The sequence below is a fragment of the Cibotium barometz genome, chromosome 11 (genome assembly GCF_041138505.1).
Source record: "Cibotium barometz isolate CiBa-2024 chromosome 11, ASM4113850v1, whole genome shotgun sequence".
Classification (NCBI taxonomy): domain Eukaryota; kingdom Viridiplantae; phylum Streptophyta; class Polypodiopsida; order Cyatheales; family Cibotiaceae; genus Cibotium; species Cibotium barometz.
The window spans coordinates 24,813,663-24,833,097 of record NC_141056.1 but is presented as its reverse complement, the minus strand read 5'-3'; the positions used below and the strand labels follow the sequence as shown (position 1 = coordinate 24,833,097).

Here is a 19,435-nt window from a genome sequence, read left to right as displayed (position 1 = left end):
TAAATAGCCATGCATTAGGAAAGGACAAAGCACAGCAGCATAATTCCTGTCTCTCTATGCCTGCAAGAGGGCATTTGGTTCTAGGTCTGAGGTGTCTAGTCTTGATCACACAAGTGGCAGCCTCAGCCCTACATAAGACCAATGGTCAAGGAACTGTGGTGGTATGGAAAGTCTCTAGATGCCATGTGGCACATCTCTTTATATTCAGATGGTACAGACCTCACAGCCTTCAGCCATCTGGACACAGGTGAACAGCCTCTGTTGAGGATGGCTGCCCAGGGGCCAAGCAGTTTCACATGTGCCTGCTGGACCAGGTTTGGAAAGAGTTCACACCACCATGGACAGCTCACCTGGCAGTACGCAGGCCAGACAGAATGCACTTCTTTTTCTTTTTTCTCAACTGGCCTTTGGCCCAAGATCCTCCCATAGTTACCAAATTTCACCGTCCATAGACAGCCACCCGTAGGTGCTTATTTATCCACCCATAGGTGATGCCGCCGAGGAAGAACCAAGGGGGGTTTTGAACCTAGGCCTCTTGGTCCTAGGAAAACACCTTCACCACTTGAGCTATCACCTCATTGGCAACATATTGCACTTTAGAAAGATAGGCCTTGAATACCGCACTTGGACTGCATCATAGGCTGATCCCTATCCTTAAGTGCAATCCCTCTAGCCTAAGCAGGGTTGGTTGCCCGGCACACTAAGTGGGTGGCTCTTCTCTGGACCGTATGTCCGGAGTCCTCAATGCAACGCCTTCATGAACAGATTTGCAACATTGTCCGGTACACTAAAATTTGGCACGCATGGGTCCTGTTACCTCACCCTTATCTCTGTGTCCTCTCTGTATGCCCAATACACGCTCCCATGGTAGTCCGGTCAGCCAATCCAAAAGTCCTCTCAATACACTGCTTGTTGGGTGGTTAGGGTTTCAGAGAAACAGAGAACACACACACACACACACACATGTACACAACAGCAAGCTCTCAAGAGAGAGAGAGATGGTGGTAGCTACTCAAAGAAGGTAGGATACAAAGATGCGTGGAGCAAGGGGGTTGACTCCACAATATCATAATACAATCAAATAAGTGTGGTGTCCTTTCACACCTAATATCCAAGGGGAAAAACCCAAAGGCAGAAGAGTGTCCTTGGTTAGCCCATGTTCACATGTGGCGGCATAACTCATAGCATATATGCCAATAAACCCCCCTTAGTGGTAATGTGAACCTGTACAAGGTCGATAGCAGATCACTCTCTATAGGAGAGTAAGCCTAAAGCTTTGCGGAAAGCTTCAAACTTCTCTCGAGGCAACACCTTCGTAAATAGATCTGCAGCATTGTCCTTCGTAGAGCAATAAGATAATGTGATCTCCCCTGCGTGAATCCTCTCTCTGACATAGTGATAATGAATCTCCTGTGCTTAGTGCGTGCATGAAACACTGGGTTTCGTGCCACAACTATAGCTAACTGTCAGTGAGTATGGTGGTGGGTGTCTGCTGACACTCACGAAGATCAGTCAATCAATCTCCTCAGCCATACACAATCTATTGTGGCTGTAAAGGCTGCCCTGTACTCAGCCTCACAAGTAGATGTGGCAACAGTGGGCTGCTTTTTGCTAAGCCATGATATGCATGAATGCCCCAAAAAGAAACAATTCCCACTAGTGGACTGTTGTGTATCATAGTCACCAGCCCAGTCTGAATCACTGTAAGCATGTAACTGCAAGATGCCCCCCCTAGGATATACCAATGGAGCCCTGAAGATAGCGGAAGATCCACTTTACTGCTTGCCAATGCTTTGTACCTGGGCTATGCATAAATTTGCTACACTAGGAAACCCCAAACTGAATATCTGGGCGTGTGTTGCATAAATATATGAGGCAGTCCACATAAATATATGAGGCAACCCACTGCTTGGCTGTAAACACTCATACCAAAAGGCTCTCCAACATCATACATGCTCAATTTCAGCCCTGGCTCCATCGGAGTAGAGATGGGCTTACAATCTTGAAACCCGAATTTGTGTAACAGCTTTTGAATGTACTTCGATTGGTGTACATAAATCCCAACATCTGTCTGCACAAATTGTATGCCCAAAAAATAATGCAACAATCCCAAATCTGTCATCTCAAATGACGATTGCAATTCAGCTTTGAATGCTGAAATTTTATCCATGTCATTCCCAGTTAGCAACATGTCATCCACATAAAGAATGAGCATAATCAAAGTGTCATGTTATGGATAGAATCCATCTCATTTTGCATGGCTTGCATCCTCATGGGCCTCTTCAAATGAATATGGCTCATTTACATCACAAAGTGTACTCATGCAAGCAACATTTGCGTGTTCTCTTGCATTACGTGAACCAGCCCGTGTCCTGCTACCAAGTGGAGCTGCAAGTTTGCTCTCCTATAAAGTACGGAGCAGCCAACGAGGCACAACTCTAGCCTGTTCCATTGATGTCCGCTCTCGCTCCACTGCTTCCTCCACATTTTGAGGTGTAATGAGCTCATTCATGGGCTGATTTGGAGCACCCAAATGCTTTTGGTACCATTGACAGGTACAAGGCCAGGCTAGTGGCCAAAGGATATGCCCAGCAAAAAGGCATTGATTATGATGAGACTTTTGCACCCACTTCTTGTATGGCCACGGTTAGATGTGTTGTTGCATTGGCTGCCCATCATGGATGGAAAGTGCATTAATTGGACATAAAATTAGCTTTTCTCAATGGGGATTTACAAGAAGTGTATGTAAATCAACCCATTGGTTTTGTGATGCATGGTCAGGAAAACAAAGTATGCAAGCTTCGAAAAGCACTTTATGGTCTCAAACAAGCTCCTCGAGCTTGGTATGAGAAGATACATACTTATTTGACCACGCAAGGATTTTGCAATAGTCCAACGGAGAGCACCCTCTATGTGAAAGAGGATCCATTGGGCAAAGTTAATGGCTGATCTGTAGAGCCATCAATTCCCAACAGGAGAAGTCCTTCAAACATGTTATGCGGGCCCGAAGGTTGTTGTCCAAAAAATTCAGCCAATGGCTGGTCTGAATTTTCAGTAAATACATCTCTGCTGTCCAGAAGATTCAACCAATGGCTGGTCTGAATTTTCAGTAAATACATCTCTGCTGTCCAAAATCCTTTGTGTGGAAGGATTAAAGAGACGGTAGCCTTTACTGCCACTACTATAACCCACAAATATGCACTTAGTAGCTTTGTCATCAAGCTTACCTCTCAACTATGGAGGTACATGTGCATATGTTATACATCCAAAAACTCTAAAGTAGTCAACTTTAGGTTTCCTTCTGTGCCAGGCCTTATATGGCGTGATGGTTTTCAATGCTTTGGTAGGGCATCTATTCAACACGTGTAGCACACATTATTGCCTCCATCCAGAATTTGTGAGACAATCCTTTGCCTTTAACCATGCATCTAGCCATTTCCATCAAAGACCTGTTCTTTCTCTCAGCAACACCATTTTACTGAGGAGAATATAGCATCGTGCATTGATGCTTTATGCCTTTCTCTGCCATAAATGCTTTGAAAGCAATGGACATGTATTCCCCCCCTCGATCTATACGGAGGGTCTGCACTTTGCAACCTATTTGATTTTCAGCTTGTGCCACAAAATGCTGAAAACACGCAAATACATCACATTTGGCCTTCAAGGGATACACCCATGCAAATCTGGAGTAGTCATCGATAAAGGTTACAAAATATAGATTCTTTCCAAAAGATGGTGTCCGCATAGGACCACGCACATCACAGTTGCACAAGCTGTAATTTATGGACAGCCCTCGTTGTTCCATCTTTTGGAAATGCATTTCTGTGCATCTTACCCAATATGCACCCTTCACACACATGTTTTGGTGGCAGCTCTACATGAGGCATATCCTATACCATATTATGCTTTTGAAATAGCATCAAAATGCCATAATTCACATGCCCAAACCTAGCATGCCACAATTCTACCCCGTGCATGGCAAGTGTAAGAGTGGTAACCACATGAGCATCATGCTCTCTTTTCAAACCTGTCAAGCAGATATAACCCATGGTACAATGTGCCGGAAGTGACCAATGCATAGCCACCTTCACGGTCTTTCACTGTGCATCTGTCGTCCTCAAAGTTGACTGCATATCCTCTTATAGCAAAAGAGGAGACGGACAACAAGTTCTTCATAATCCCCGGCACATACAATACATCTAAAAGACATAAGTCTGCACCATCTGCTGTTGTGAGGATCACCTCACCAACACCCTGAACTAGATAAGAAGAATTATTTGCACATGTTACCCGCTTGCCTTCTGGGGCAACCATAAGCTTCTTAAACAAATCCCTCCGAGAGATAATGTGTTTAGAAGCACCACTGTCAAAATACCATGTGTCGTGTGTTTCATTGACACTGAGAGACATATGCTCCAAAGATGCATCATAATTGCAAGTGATGATTGCAACCACCCCTCTGCGTCACACAAACCACCTACACCCTCCCTCCCACATTCCAAACCACAGCTTATACCTTTCTCTGTGGAGGATCTACTCACAGGGAAAACAATGACAGTGAGCCTCCTTGCTCTTCTCCATATTAGCCCCAGTGTCTGACAATGTCTCAATGCACTACTAGAGCAACTCAATGGTATGCCACCCAACTCTAGTGGTGGGTAGTATGGTGGGTTTCCACTCCCTACAGGGTCAGGTGTTGCCGGTTGCATGGGTATTAGCCGTACCAGTCCCTCCCTTACAGACTACTGAATCCCCGGCCTCTCAGTGGAGATTCATGGTACCCCACTTTCTAGGGCAATTGTCGATGGTGGCTTTGCGGTAAACCTCATGCCAAAATTCATACTCCATGCAGTAGCTGTCAAGGTAACACAACCAGCCAACTTCGGTATTCTGATGGCCGACAACCAACGGGAGGTAACCCCCATTGGCTTGGTAGAAGGTGTCACTGTAGTTATCCAGAGGATCCCATTCCCACTAGACTTTGTGGTGATCATCCTTCCTAAAGTCAGAGGGGCCTACTCATTACTCATTGGTCGACCATGGCTTAGAAGTACAGGTGTCATGACTCATAGTCATAGGGGACAGAAGGGACGCATTCTTGAAACGGAGGGACGCCGAATCGGGATGGACCAGCAACGAGGACGGCAAGGGACGGTCGGACGTCCCCCTGGAAGCGTTACTCACAAGGGACGGGGACAGGGACGCCTGCAGGAACGGGGACGGCATTGTGGGGGGACGGCAGGGAGCCGTTGCGCGTAGTCCGCCTGTTTTTTTGCCTGTTTCTAGCCGTTTGGGGACGCTTGGCCGTTTCTAGCCGTTTATGGCTGTTTGGCTTGGCCGTTTGGGGATGCCTTGAGCCTTGAGGCTTGGCCTTTCAGGCTTGGGCCTTGAGGCTTGGTCCTTGGGCCTGGGGCCCTTGAGGCTTGGGAGATGTTATCATACTTGGGGAATTTAATGCTCGAACGGCTCAGGTACCAGACCTCCTTCTTTGACACTTCGGAGGAGATGTTGAGAGAGATAGATTTGGAGGAGATGTGTTTGACCCGAAGATCACAGGATGAGGTGGAGTGTACTAAGTATGGGAGATACCTCTTGGAGATGGGGACTGCACATGGGCTGGCCATTTTAAATGGCCTAGAGAGGTATCCACTTGCCAGTGGCTTTACTTGCTTTCCACACAGAGATGGGGCCAGCACAGTGGATTATGTTTTAGCCTCGCCAACCTTCATCCCGAGTATCCAGGATTTTGCGATTGGCCCCAGGCCCATCGGAGTTTCGGTGGATCATGCACTTCTCTCCTTTACGGTGGATTTCCACTACAGTACCTGCCAGGTTGGGCAGTCCTCCTATAACCTGAGATATACCTTCCGTAGAGAGACTGATAGAGTATACACTGCAGAAATCTAAAGCTTGTTGAGTGTAGAGGATCCACAGAGGCCATTAGCAGAGCTCACACAGATCCTGACAGAGGCTTTACATACAGCTGCAGCGACGGCCTTCCCACACACGCAGCCCACAGTACGACCACATCCTAGGAGCATGCCCCAAAATAGTTGGTATGATGATGACTGTAGGGAGCTCCGAGCCCGGCTACAGAGAGAGGTGGCCACAGGTGTTGCTACATATAGACAGTCACGCATCATCTTTCGATGCCTCATTCGGCGGAAGAAGAGAGCATTCTTAGCTCGGCTAGAGAGAGACATGTATCAACTGTTTTTGAGTCAGGATTTTGGGGAGGCCTGGAGATTGCTTAGAGAGCACCCCCCGCCTCCGGCCATTACCTCTCCAGATACATGGGGCGAGTATGCAGCCTCCCTCTACACAGTACCAGAGCAACCACCACTACCGAACCCTCCAGAGCCTTGTCCACCCACTTCTACCTTCTTCACAGCAGAGATGGTGAAGAGGGCCATCAATAGATTGCATACAAGGAGGGCACAGGATCATGAGGGCATTGTAGCCGAGCATTTCATACATGCTAGAGATATGATTGCAGACTTGCTAGCTCTCATGTTTAATAGAGCCATGTGTGAGGGGTTTCCTGGGACTTGGAGTACTTCCACGATTGTGCCGGTACTCAAGTCTGGAGATCCGAGCCTGCCGACTCACTACCGCACCATTATGATTGGTCACTCACTGGCCAAGCTATATGCCTCTATTCTTGAGCAGGAGTTGAGCAGATGGGCAGAGAGACAAGGGGTCCGAGCTCAGGGACAAGCCGGTTTCATGAGGAGATTCTCTACTTTGGATCATATCTTTACCCTCAGGGCTATCATTGAGGAGGGCAGAGCACATGGAAGGAGGATCTACTGTGGCTTTGTGGATTTCCGCAAGGCCTTTGACACAGTGCCCAAAGCTAGACTGATGCGTAGGCTACAAGACTTGGGGATTCCATGTGAGCTCATTTGGGGTATTATGGCACTTTATGAGGCAGTAGTTGGGTAGGTGCGGAATTCAGAGGGTCTCTCCTAGCAAGTAAACTCCACTATAGGGGTGAAACAGGACTGCCCGCTCTCTCCGACTCTATTTGGACTATACATTGATGAGATCTCTGATTATATTCGGACACGAGGGGACAGAGGAGCCCAGTTGGCTGGCACTTGGATACCTCTGCTCTTATATGCTGATGATATTGTGCTTATAGCAGACTCACCAGAGGGTATGCAGAGGCACTTGGATACTTTACGTGCTTATGCACAGGACATTGGGCTCTCAGTTAACCTTGGTAAGACCAAGGTTATGGTGTTTAACACTACAGCTCAGTGGGTCTGGAGATCAGCGCCTATTTTCACATATGGACAGGAGGCAATGGAGTATGTTGACTCATACACATATCTTGGAGTGGTGTTCACTGGGCCCACATTTTCCATGAGGGGGGCAACAGAGGCCAGATTGACTAGAGGATATGCAGCACTAGGAGGTCTAGAGAGGATGTGCTCACACGTACAGTTTCAAGAGCCACGCACTAAGCTGTGGCTTTTTGACACACTGGTCACATCGGCTATGCTATATGGAGTACAAATCTGGGGGCCTAGCCTAGATCGTCACAGTCGATCAGGACGCACATACGATGGAAATCGATGGAGAGACCACTTGTGTCCATGATCTCCAGGATGATTCGGGCTAAGGCCTCAATACCCCATGAGATTATCAGAGCCGAGATGGGAGCACCACATATCATAGTCGAGGCTCTTGCCAGATCAGTGTCCTTCCTTCATAGCACCTGGGAGCTTCCCTGACACCGGTATGCACGACTTGCTTTAGAGTCCTCTCATCAGCTAGCCATGGAGGTAGACACTTCATGTTGGTATGCGCAGATAGCATCCTGGTTTGAGCTGCATGGGTTCAGTTTAGACAGACTTCCACCCTTCCAGTACTCTCTGGAGACACCCTCTCTCACCTTGACACATTCTGAGATTAGTAGAGTCATCAGACGGGACCTCATTCAGTTGGACACTAGGAGGACATGGCTAGAGCCCTCACAGGAGTTGGAGACAAAGATGGCTTTCTATAGAGACCATCTTCTCTGCACCACTGAGGATGGCTTTTGTCACCAATTGGCCGATTTTTGCTTGACATGGACGGGAGCTAGACTGGTGCCACCCGTATGTTAGAAAGATGGTGTCGTATGGACAGGAGCCAGACTAGTGCCACCCGTGTATGACCTGGATTGTGTTCTATCCATGGGATTGTCACGCCATGGAAGAGCCAGTATTCGTGCCGTGCCTTGCCTATGGGACTATCACTCCATAGGGAGGCTCGTGCCTGGAACTGTGTCTTACCTATGGGACTGTCACTCCATAGGAAGACCACGATTTATGTTTTACGTCGTGCCATTTTTGTGCCCGACAGATATTTTGTACTTGTTCCATGAACGGGAGATATGTCCATGATACTGTTTGCACATGCACTCATGTTTTGCATGTTTTAAACTGTTTTCGCATGACTTGTATTTTTGTGTTTGCCTGCTTGACGTGTCACTTACTGAGCGGGGACGCCTGCCAGTGAGTCGTAAAGTTTGCTCTGTCTTCTGACGAGTTTTGTTGCGTGTGAACAGGTGGTAAGTGTATTGCACATGTTGGTTTAATAATTTTTTCTCTAACCTTTCATTTTATAAGGTTGTATGTTCACATTCACTTAAAAGTGGGCAACCCACTTTGGGCACCCACTTAGGGGCCAAGGTGTGGAGCCACACTTAACTCTTGTGTGTGTGGGGGTGGGTGCATGGTCACCTACCCACACCACCATGAAGCTCGCCGCCCCCATGCAAACGTGGGGAGCCGGCCAGCTGTAATCGTTTACTCCACTTCAACCTTTACAAAAGAGAGCCACCACCTCTGTCGTAAAGAAACCCGGCGATCATCTCCTCCGCTACAGGCTGCGCCAACTTCATCCCCTCAGCTGACGGCGGTTCCCTCTGTCCAGCAAGCTGACGGCTGCCTCTTGCAGCCCTAGAGGCTGTGTGACCAAATTCAGCGGGCTGTTCTCTCTGCTCTACAGGCGACCAAATAGGCTGCGCCTGTCTACTGCAGGCGACTAGGCGCAGAGAGGGATCGGTTTCATTGGTATCAGAGCACGGTTGTTTCCCTCTTCTTAGTGGGGAAACGAACCTGTGTATTGGACACCCCGCTTCTAGCACACTTAACACAATGGACAGCCAAGGCAATTGGAAGTGCCTAATTCGAGGGGCACATCTAGTGCCTCGCGTGGTTTTGATGCCCTACGAGGAAGGCACAAGCCCCTTGAAAGGGTAAATGATAATGATTCAAAGGGACAACTGTCTCGAGGAAAGACAGTCATGCAAGAAGAAGAGCCTGATGCAATGAGGGCTGGATTGGAGCATATGAGAAAGCTTTTGCAGGCTCAAGAGCAAGAGCTAAAATTTTTGCATGAAGATCCCCATGTGCAAAGTGCCATTGAAGCAAGGAAAGCCGATGCAATGGTAGATGTGACTTTTGAGTCCATGGCACGGGAAGTGGGCAAGAAGCCAAGGGAGTTGGCACTTGCCTACCTCCTCCGCAAAGGTGACATCAAAGAGGGGGACAATGGAGAGCTGAAATTCAGAAATCCACCTCGCTTGAAGCATGGAGATCCCGCATCTCAAAGGTTGAGGTCTTTTACGCAAAAGGAAGAGGTGACAGTCACCTCTCGTCATGCATCTTCTCCACAAGACACAAAGCCTGACAGGTATATGTATGCTAGTGCTCATGGAGGGCATGATGGTTATATGCATTCAAGACATGTATCCCATGGTAGGGGTGACAGGTCTCCCACTAGACACAAAGCCTGACAAGTATATGTATGCTAGTGCTCATGGAGGGCATGATGGTCATATGCATTCAAGACATGTATCCCATGGTAGGGGTGACAGGTCTCCCACTAGAAGAGTTTTGCCTTCTGAGTTGTCTCATGGAGAGACATTGCCTTATGCAGGAAAGTCACATGCATCTGATTCTCAAGTTCGTGGAGCACATGCCACCGTGCTTCATGAAACTTCCATGATGGCCCATGGAGCCCATGCAGATAGGGCTGCCCCGTTGAATAAAGGGAAAAGAAAAAGAGAGGACCATGAGCCTCATGCCAGAAAGCTCAAGGAATTTAAAGCAGGTGACAAATCTGTTAAGTTTGATGTTTTTCATGGAGAGCATGATGCTTCCAAAGTGTTAGCATTTGTGGCACAGTTTGACATTGCTTTTAGCAATGAGGACTTCACTGAGAAGTCTAAAGTACGCCATGCTAGCATGTTTTTAAAAGGGAGCGCTGCTCATTGGTGGATCACTGAAAAGATCACCAAGGACCCCATTTGCACTTGGAAGGAATTTAAGGACAGATTCTATGCTCAGTTTTTGCCACCAAATGCGGAGCAAACTCTCACCCAAAAGTGGGACAGACTTGAGCAAAGAGATAATGAAAGTGTGCAACAGTATGTTAACAAGTTTTGGAAAGTGTTGCTAGAAGTAACTCCTTTTATGCAAATCACTGAGGATGAAAGAAAGAGGAAGTTTCGCTCCGGACTGCAACCAGCTTATCATTCGGGCATTGAATTACACCCAAAACATACTTTGCAACAGCTCACAGCCTCTGCTCTTGCTATGGAGCAATTGATGCTCAAAATTAAGCAGGATCAGGGCGGTTAAAAGGGGAAAAACAAGGCTGTCCCAAATCTGCAAAAAGGTGGACAGCCACCTAAAAAGAACTCTCGGGAGACCCACAAGGGAGGTAGAGCTGAAAATACCTCATCTAAAGATCAGGGCCCAAAGAAGAACAAATTCAGCTTGACACCGGAGCAAAGAGAGCAATATGCCAAGGAGGGAAAATGTTTTTCTTGTGGTAGCAAAGAGCACATGTTTCGACAATGCCCTGACCACAAACCAAAGCACGAGGACAAGCAGACCAAGGCTAATGTACATGCAGTTCCCGACGTGCAGGGAAACACTGAACATGATGCAAAAGAGCGAATGGTATGCAAGGCTTGGGATCAAATCAAGGATCAGCCCGCCTTATTCATGTTTGACGACTGTGCAACCGATAACTTCATCTCCATACAAACGGCAGCTGCCTTGGGTATTGAATTCAAATACGTCTGAAGCAAATGTGGGCAATCTGTAAAGAACTCTTCATCTACCCATTTAGCATCAATCGGAAGATAGTTCTTAAACTTCACAAGGTAACGCCTAACGACTTGCAAGCTTGCATTCCTTATGATGCACAATCTGCTCTCGCTACAAAATCTCCTCAAGCTCATCCACTTCTAGTGGATCTTCCATGACTGGTTCATTAGGCTCTTGCCCTACATACTTGAGAAGGAGACTCACGTGAATAGCATTGTGTATGTGCCGATGACTAGGCAATGCCAACTTGAAAGCCACTTCATCGATCTTCTCGATCACTCGAAAAGGCCCATAGTACCTCATTGCAAGCTTAGAGTATGCACCCTCTTTGCTAGGCCTCTTTGCAAGTCTTGCTTTCTCAAATTTCAGCAATACCCAATCATTCTCTTTAACATCGTATTGCCTTCTATGCTTATCAACGGCCTTTTTATGCTTGTCTTGCGACCTTGCAATGGCTGTCCACACCTAAACAAAAGTAATATCCAAATCTCTTACATATTCATCAACTGCAAATATCTCATCCTTTGTGTGAAGAATGGGTGGCAAAACCACTTTACCATAAACAATCTAAAACGGGGCCTTTCCCGTAGATGCATGCACCGTGTTGTTATATGCAAATTCCACAAGCGGTAAGTAGTTCTCCCAAGAAGACTTATGATCCGCCACATAACATTTCAAAAGATCTAACACGGCTGAATTTGCAGCCTCACTTTGCCCATCCGTTTGAGGGTTATTAGCTGATGAAAAGTCCAATTTGGTGCCCATATTATCAAATAAGGTTGGCCAAAAGAGACTTGTAGTCCTGGGATCTCTATCCCCCACAATGGACTGCGGCATTCCATGATGTTTGAACACTTGTGCAAGATATATTTTAACCATATGCTCAGCTTTGATGGTCTTCCTGACCGGCAAGAACTGAGCTTGCTTGCTAAACCTGTCCACAATTGTCCAAATAGCATCATTACCCAGTTGGGTCTGTGGCAAGTCCATAATGAAATCCATTGTAATACTTTTCCATGGCTACGTGGGAATAGGCAATGGCTGAAGCAAACCTAGTACCTTTTGCCTATCAAATTTCACCTTTTGACAGGTGATACATGCACGTACATGTGCCTCTATGTCCTTCCGCATACCTGGCCAAAAGAAATACCGCTCAATCATGTGCATAGTAGACATTATGCCTCTATGACCAGCATATGGAGAAGCATGGCACTCGTCCAAAACCTTTTGCCTCATGTCAGACACCACACATAGGCAATTATCTTTCATGAGATAACCCTCTTTAATCACATATGAGGCATGTGCATGATCAGCCATCAAATCAGCCTAAATAGTGGCAAAATCAGCATCGGTATGATACAAATCACGCATGGCAGACAAGTCCCCATGAGAAGCAACCGAGATAGCTGCTACATACGGCTTTGTGACAATGCATCTGCCACTATATTCTTCTTTCTTGGGGTGTGCAAGATCTGAAAATGAAACATAGAGAGAAAATAGATTAAGCTCTATGCATAGAGCTTACTAAACCTAGTTTTTAAAGCGAGACTGGCAAAAGGTTGGGAGACAATGCTTATTCCTTCGTCTTGCTCAAGCCAATGGGAGACTACTCTGCACAGTTCAGAGAGCACAACTACGATCCCAAAACCCGATGTCGTAGGTTCGAATCCCACTGGAAAAAAATTGAGGGGCAAATCCTATGCCACATTTGGCATTATGAGACAGCACAGGGGGTTAAACAGACTTTGCAATGCGAGGTGAGCTTGTGCAAGGCTCCTGCTCTAACCAAAATCTTCGAAGACGATTCTGTCTGTCTGGTGGTGCTGGAGTCTGGGCTGCACCTAGATGGCTTGATACAACCGAAGATTCGTCTTTTTCTCCTGTTCGGGTCTTTGGAAGAAAATTATGCGCCGTGTTGCTTTACCAAACGTTTCTTATCACAACCTTTTCTTGTAGCAAGGATAGGGTCTTGTATTGTTGTATCATGATACCACCACATAGTCACAAGGGACGGGGGACGGTGACGGGAGACAGGGACGGGGACGGGACGGGGGACGGCCATAAGTAGGGAACGGGGACGGGGGAGGGAACGGCACTCAAAAAATACTTTTTTTTTTTAATTTTTCTACTCTACACTTATTCTACTTTGGAAGTACATCAAAATGAGCACAAATTTACACTAAAATGGTAAGCTTTTGAGTCATATTAATAATTAAGTAGATACAAAATGAGTCATGACTCAAGAGTCAGGAGTCAGGACTCAAGAGTCAGGCTAGAGCTAATTAGGAAGGCCCATGAATCATGATCCATGAATGATCATCCACGTGAAGTGCTCGCCTCATGGTCATGGGTAGCTTGTGCCAAAGAAGCATCAAGCTCATCCTCGGTCTCATCCTCACTGGCATGCTGCTCCTGCACCTCATCCTCTTGTTGCTCTTCTTGTTGACTCATCTCCCACTCAGTGAAGGAATCTACCTTCTTGGTCACGCTCTTGCAAAGCATTCGCAAGTTCACGCTGACGAAGACAAGGTCATTGACACGCTCTACCCCGAGTCGGTTCCTCTTCCTAGAGGCAATGTGGCTGTAGGTACTCCAAAGTTGCTCCAAGCAAGAGGAGCTGACGGCCTGGCTAAGTATGCGGATGGCAAGCTGCTGCAGCTCCGGTCCATCTGAACCAAAGTCCTCCCACCATAGAGCAGCACCAACTTTGGAGCGGTCAACCTGTGCATCATGACAGCCATAGGAGCCATGAAATGACCTGTACATCGAAAGCTGGTCCCTGATCTTGCGCCTAACCGATGCATTAGGCACAAGACGATCCAAGATGATCCTCCATCCAGCGCTCACCTCCCGGTCGCTCTCCTGCTTGTTGTCTTGGAATTCTGGGTCCACCACATAAGCTGCTGCCTGCAATGGAGAGTAGTAGGAATTCCACCTTCCTAGACACAAGGCATGGATCTCCTCGTATCTGTCTTCGTCACGCACGAAGTCTTTCAACTTCTCTATCATGCGATCCATGGCCTCGTAGACCTTGCCTATGCATGGTTGCATAGCGTCTACAATCCTCAATAGGTGGACTATGGGCCTCACCATAGCATCTGTGGTCTTCACACGTTCCCACCAAGAGGCGTCATCCGCCCGTAGCCTACACTCTTGGCCAGTGTTTGTATGGGACTCTTGCATGGCGACAAACTCGTCGCTAAGGAAAAGCCCCCTCAAAGCAATTGTAGGCAAACCGGGTGTCAGAATATTTGAGGAGAGAGAGACAGGACCTCTTGTTGAACTCATGCCGAAGTCTTTGGTGGTTGAGGACAAAGGAGACCATGGTGTTGGCCTCCTCAATGAGCGGGCTGATCCATGGTAATGCCCCGATGTCCCTGAGGAGGTTGTTTAGGCAATGAGCCATACAAAAGGACACCGTGACATGTCCATACATACTTTGGAGAATAGCTCCCGCCGCCCTATTGGAAGGCTCCCCATCCGCAACAAAGCCCACTACATGCTCGGGGCCAACGATCTCCATGGTGGTAGCCCACTCCGCCGCAAGCACATCCGTGCTCTTCCCAGTGCCGGATGCATCATGAGATGAGATGAAGTACATCTCTCCGCGGGAATATGCAACCATGCCGTGAATACTCCTCTTGCGGGTGTCACTCCATCCATCCACAATGAGGGAGACTCCGTTCCTCTCCCATTGCCGCTTTGTGTTGTCGGCCGCTTGCTCTACAATGCGCTTCTCCTTGTCGAGCAATGTAGTGCGCAAGCTCTCGGATGAGGGGGGCGTATAGGTTGAGCCATACTCCCCAATCTTCTTAACCATGACCTTGAAGTATTCCGACCTATTCAAGAGAGTAATTTACTAATGAGAAGGGGACTAGGATGATGAAAACATGAATGATGAATTGGCAAGATCGATTGCACTTACCTAGCCGCTTGAAAGGCAATGTGGTCGTGGAAGAAGAAGCGGGCCACCGCCATATCCACCTCCTCCTTCAACTTGGGATTCCAATTCTCCCCAAGTGTAGATTGTCGCCGTGGGCCACGTAATGATTGAGAGGCCGTGGAGATGGAGGGTGCCGGTGTCGTGGATGGAGTAACATTCCGACTTGATGGTGAAGGTGATGGTGTGCATGATCCCGATCCACCACATGACTCCATTGTAGAGGCTTGAGTTCCTCTCCCCATCGTCGCGGGATCCACGGCCACTCGTGGTGTCCTTCTTGTCGCTTCGACCGCTTCGTAGACGCTAAGCTTGTCAAGAAGTTCCCGTCTCTTCTCGGGCGTGAAATTCGTGCAAAACCTCACCTCATGCCCACTCTCATGCAAGAGGTGGGCTCGCACTTTGTCGGCGCCACCCGTTCGCCGGTACGGGCAAAGCTTGCATACCCATGGCCGAGAACCGCCTCCATGAACGGATGTGGTGTAGTTAACCTCCTCCCACCATGTCCATCCCATTGTCCTTCTACGAGAAGCCCCGGCATGTGAGGAGGATGCCATGATTGAAGATGGCTTGACTCTTGAGCCTTGAGGAATGAGAGAGAGAGAGAGAGAGAGAGAGAGAGAGAGCCTAGAGGCTTGGAAGTTGGAAGAGTCAAGACTCAAGAGGCTTGAGGGAGAGGTGAGAGCCTAGGCTCTAGAGCTTGGAATTTGGAAGTTGGAAGAGAGAAGATTCAAGAAGCTTGAGCCTTGAAAGCTTGAGCCTTGAGAGTTGTGAACTTATGTGTGCTTGTAGCCTTGTAGAGGCTTGTTCTTATATAGATAGGCAAGAGAGAGAGAGGAAAGCCTCAAGGGCAAGAGAGAGAGAGGGGGCCAAGCCTCAAAGAGCCAAGGCCCAACAGCCATAAACGGGCAGGCACGGCAGGCGCAACGGCTCTCTGCCGTCCCCGCACAGCATCGTCCCCGACAGCCGTCCCCGTCGCCGTCCCCTGTGAGAATCGTCCAGTGGAGGACGTCCGTCCGTCCCTGTCCCTGCGCCGTCCCGTTTCGCCGTCCCGGCGTTCCAAGCCTCCGTCCCCTCCGTCCCCTGTGACTATGTACCACCATCCATTGATCCCAGGACCTTTGAGTTTTTTAATTGGCCATCCTCACATGCTTCTCTGACAATTTAGTTTGGGTAAGAAAATACCTCAAACTTTGGTGACCAGTTTTCACAGTAAAATCAACCCCAAGAAGATAATGTTTCCGTATGGTGAGTGCATGAATTACAGCTAGGAGCTCTTTCTCATAAATGCAAAGAGAGAGCTCTGTATCATGCAATCTACGGCTCTTATAAGCCACGGCATGTCCGTCTTGATTTAGGACAGCTCTTATACAATTTCCAGATGCATCAGATTCCACACTGAATGGCTTTTGCAAATCCGGAATGATCAACACTGGACCATGTGTAGTTGCATCTATCAATTTGAAGAATGCACTACATCAGTCCATTTGAATGTAGTCTTCTTCTTTGTCAAGTCATGCAAAGGAGAAGCAATCCATGCAAAGTGCCCAATGAACCTGCGGTAGTAAGAGCATAATCCAAGAAAACTTGGGATCTCATGCACTGATCTCAATTTGGGCCAGTTCTAGATCGCACCAATCTTTGCAAGATCCATCCGCACTCCATCTTTGGACACAATATGTCTAAGATAATGTATCTCTGACAAGAAGAACTCACTCTTCTTTGCATTTATGAAGAGTTTATGCTTACGGAGTTTTTCAAAAACAATAGCCAAATGAGCTCTATGCTCTTCTTCGGTCTTCGAGAAGACTAGGATGTCATCAAAGAAGACACCTGTAAATTTCTTGTACCCGCGGAATATACGATCCATCATTGTATTAAATGTAGCCGGGGCATTCGTAAGACCCAAAAGGCATAACAAGATACTCATAAAGCCTAAACGTGGTCTTGCAAGCAGTTTTATATACATCCTCACGCACCACACACACTTCATGATACCCACTCTTGAGATCAATTCAGCTAAAGCATGCCAATCCATCCAACTTGTCAAGGATGTCGTCTATGTGTGGAATCGGAAACCGATACGGATGGTGAGCTTATTCAAAGCTCTATAATCCACACACATACGATCCTTCTTTTAAACCAAGAGGACGGGTGAACAATATGGAGAAAAGCTTGGCTAAACCAAACCCTTCTCAAGAAGCTCATTTACATGCTTCATGATCTCCTCTTTTTGGGATGCACTTACACGATAAGCTGGCCTATTAGGTGGTGAGCTACACAGCACAAGATCAATATGATGATCTTCCGATCGTACGGGTGGCAACTCATTTGGTAACTCATCAGCAAAACAATTGTTGTACTCTTGCAAGAATTTCAGCCTATCATTACTAAGAGTGTTTACATGCACATTATTTTCTTTAACATGATCCCGTACAGAAATCAAGTACACAAAAACACTCTTTTTCATTACTTTCCTAATTTGTACATGAGATACAAGGGGAATGGTATCACCGTCTTCACCAGCATCAATCACATGCTCTCGGCCTTTATTCATGAAGTTGATCCTATTGGTCTTGTAAACCTTGCACGGATCAATGCGTGTATGCCAAGGCTTTCCAAGTAATACATCACAGCCATTCAAAGGCGCCACAAGAAAGTCCTCATGATCCACATAGCCTTGAACGTGTATACGCAACTTGCCAATAATAAGCATAACCTGCACTTCTCTACCAACAAAGGTAGCCCCTGCTTCAATTTGAGGATCCATGTCCTCCACTTCAATACCCAAAGCAGCTGCCATCTGTGTAGATATGAAGTTCTCACTTTTGCACAATCATCAAACGTGAACAAAGCGAACTGATCCTTAAGCTGTCCCCAAGCTTTACATACAACCCTGTCTTTGCTATCATGTGAAGTGTTGCCCTGCACATCCGGAACCATATGCACATTGGACTTTGATGCATTCGCATTATCACACTTTTTCTTGTTTAGGCATGCATTTGCAATATGCTCGGTGCTACCACAAGTAAAGCATTTCCCCTTACTTATATATTGCTTTCTCTGCTCCGGAGTGAGACTATTGTCTCTCACTTTGAAGGGACGCTTCTCGGTAGACTTATTTTCAGCCTTTGGATCATTTTTGTCTTGGTTTTGGTCCTTTTTGGGTGGATGTCCATTATTTTGCAGGTTTTGGACAGCCTTCTCTTCGCCTTGAAATGAGGGTTTAGCCTTATTGGAACAACTCAACTTGAGTTCCAATTGCTCGGTGGTAGTGGCGGCTGCGATTAGTTGGTATAAGGTGTGACCAGGATACATTTGTAGTCCCACTTTGTACACGGGTTGCAATCCCAATTGAAACTTTCTCTTCCTTTATGCCTCGATGACATGCATAAATGGAGACACCTCCAAAAGCACTTTCCAAAACTTTTGCACATATGCATTTATTGTTTCCCTCTCATTTTGCTTCACCCAATCCCTCTTCATTGTCATCTCATTGGGAGGCAAGAATTGAACATAGAACCTCTCCTTGAACTCTTCCCATGATCTAACAGGATTCAGTGAGAGCTTCTCTGTAAGCCATCAATGGGCAGCAGTGCCTTTCATGAACATGCTTACATGCCAGATCATGGATTTCTGAGTGAAATCGTCATCACTAAAAGCAATATCAAACTGGGCAATTTGATGCATCATATTCCCCATGATATGCGTCAAACTTCACAGATTTGTCTCCGGCTTTGAAGTCACAAGACTTTGATACATTAGCCTACATCTCAACATGTTTTCCGGCATGTTTATCCATTGGGACAGCCCGTGTGACTCGAATCATTTAGGAACAAAAGGTGATGCATTAGGCATAGATACATGTGTCCTATAAACATGAGGCATGGCTGGCCCCTCAACACACATTGGTGCATTTTCACCCATAGCTTCTCCCTCATGAGCACACTCGAAGGCATGAGTGGTGTGAGGTGAAAAAAAGAAAGAAAAGCCTGCCTCTATAGCCCTTCCACCTCGCAAACTTGGAATACACACACGAACGGGGGCACCACCAGCCACCGGCTGGAACAATTCTCTCACTCACCACCCAACCCACGCCAGACAGACAGCCCAAAACAGGGGCACCATACAACAAGACAAACACCCAGCTTTATATTCCCAGATCAAAACATTTCATACAAGCTTCTCTCGACACAGAAGCCTTACTCACACAACTCACAAACAAAACACTCAGGCCGGTCAGCCGAGGATACACCACATCCCTGATCACCACGAAATCCACTCGCCTGCCTGCTGTACCAGTCACACCAGAATGAACCCGGCCACTCTCGCTCCAGAAGGCGCCCACACCAGCTAACCCTCGAGTCCTCTGCGACCCATCACC

At 47.2% G+C, this 19,435-nt stretch overlaps 1 protein-coding gene and 1 pseudogene across 3 annotated transcripts in view; one reads left to right on the top strand and one right to left on the bottom strand.

Moving 5' to 3' along the window:
- LOC147633946 (uncharacterized) overlaps positions 1–19,435 on the bottom strand; it is a 111,126-nt gene that overhangs the window by 63,120 nt on the left and 28,571 nt on the right. The window lies entirely within an intron of this gene.
- On the top strand, positions 5,289–7,220 carry LOC147633947 (uncharacterized; annotated as a pseudogene).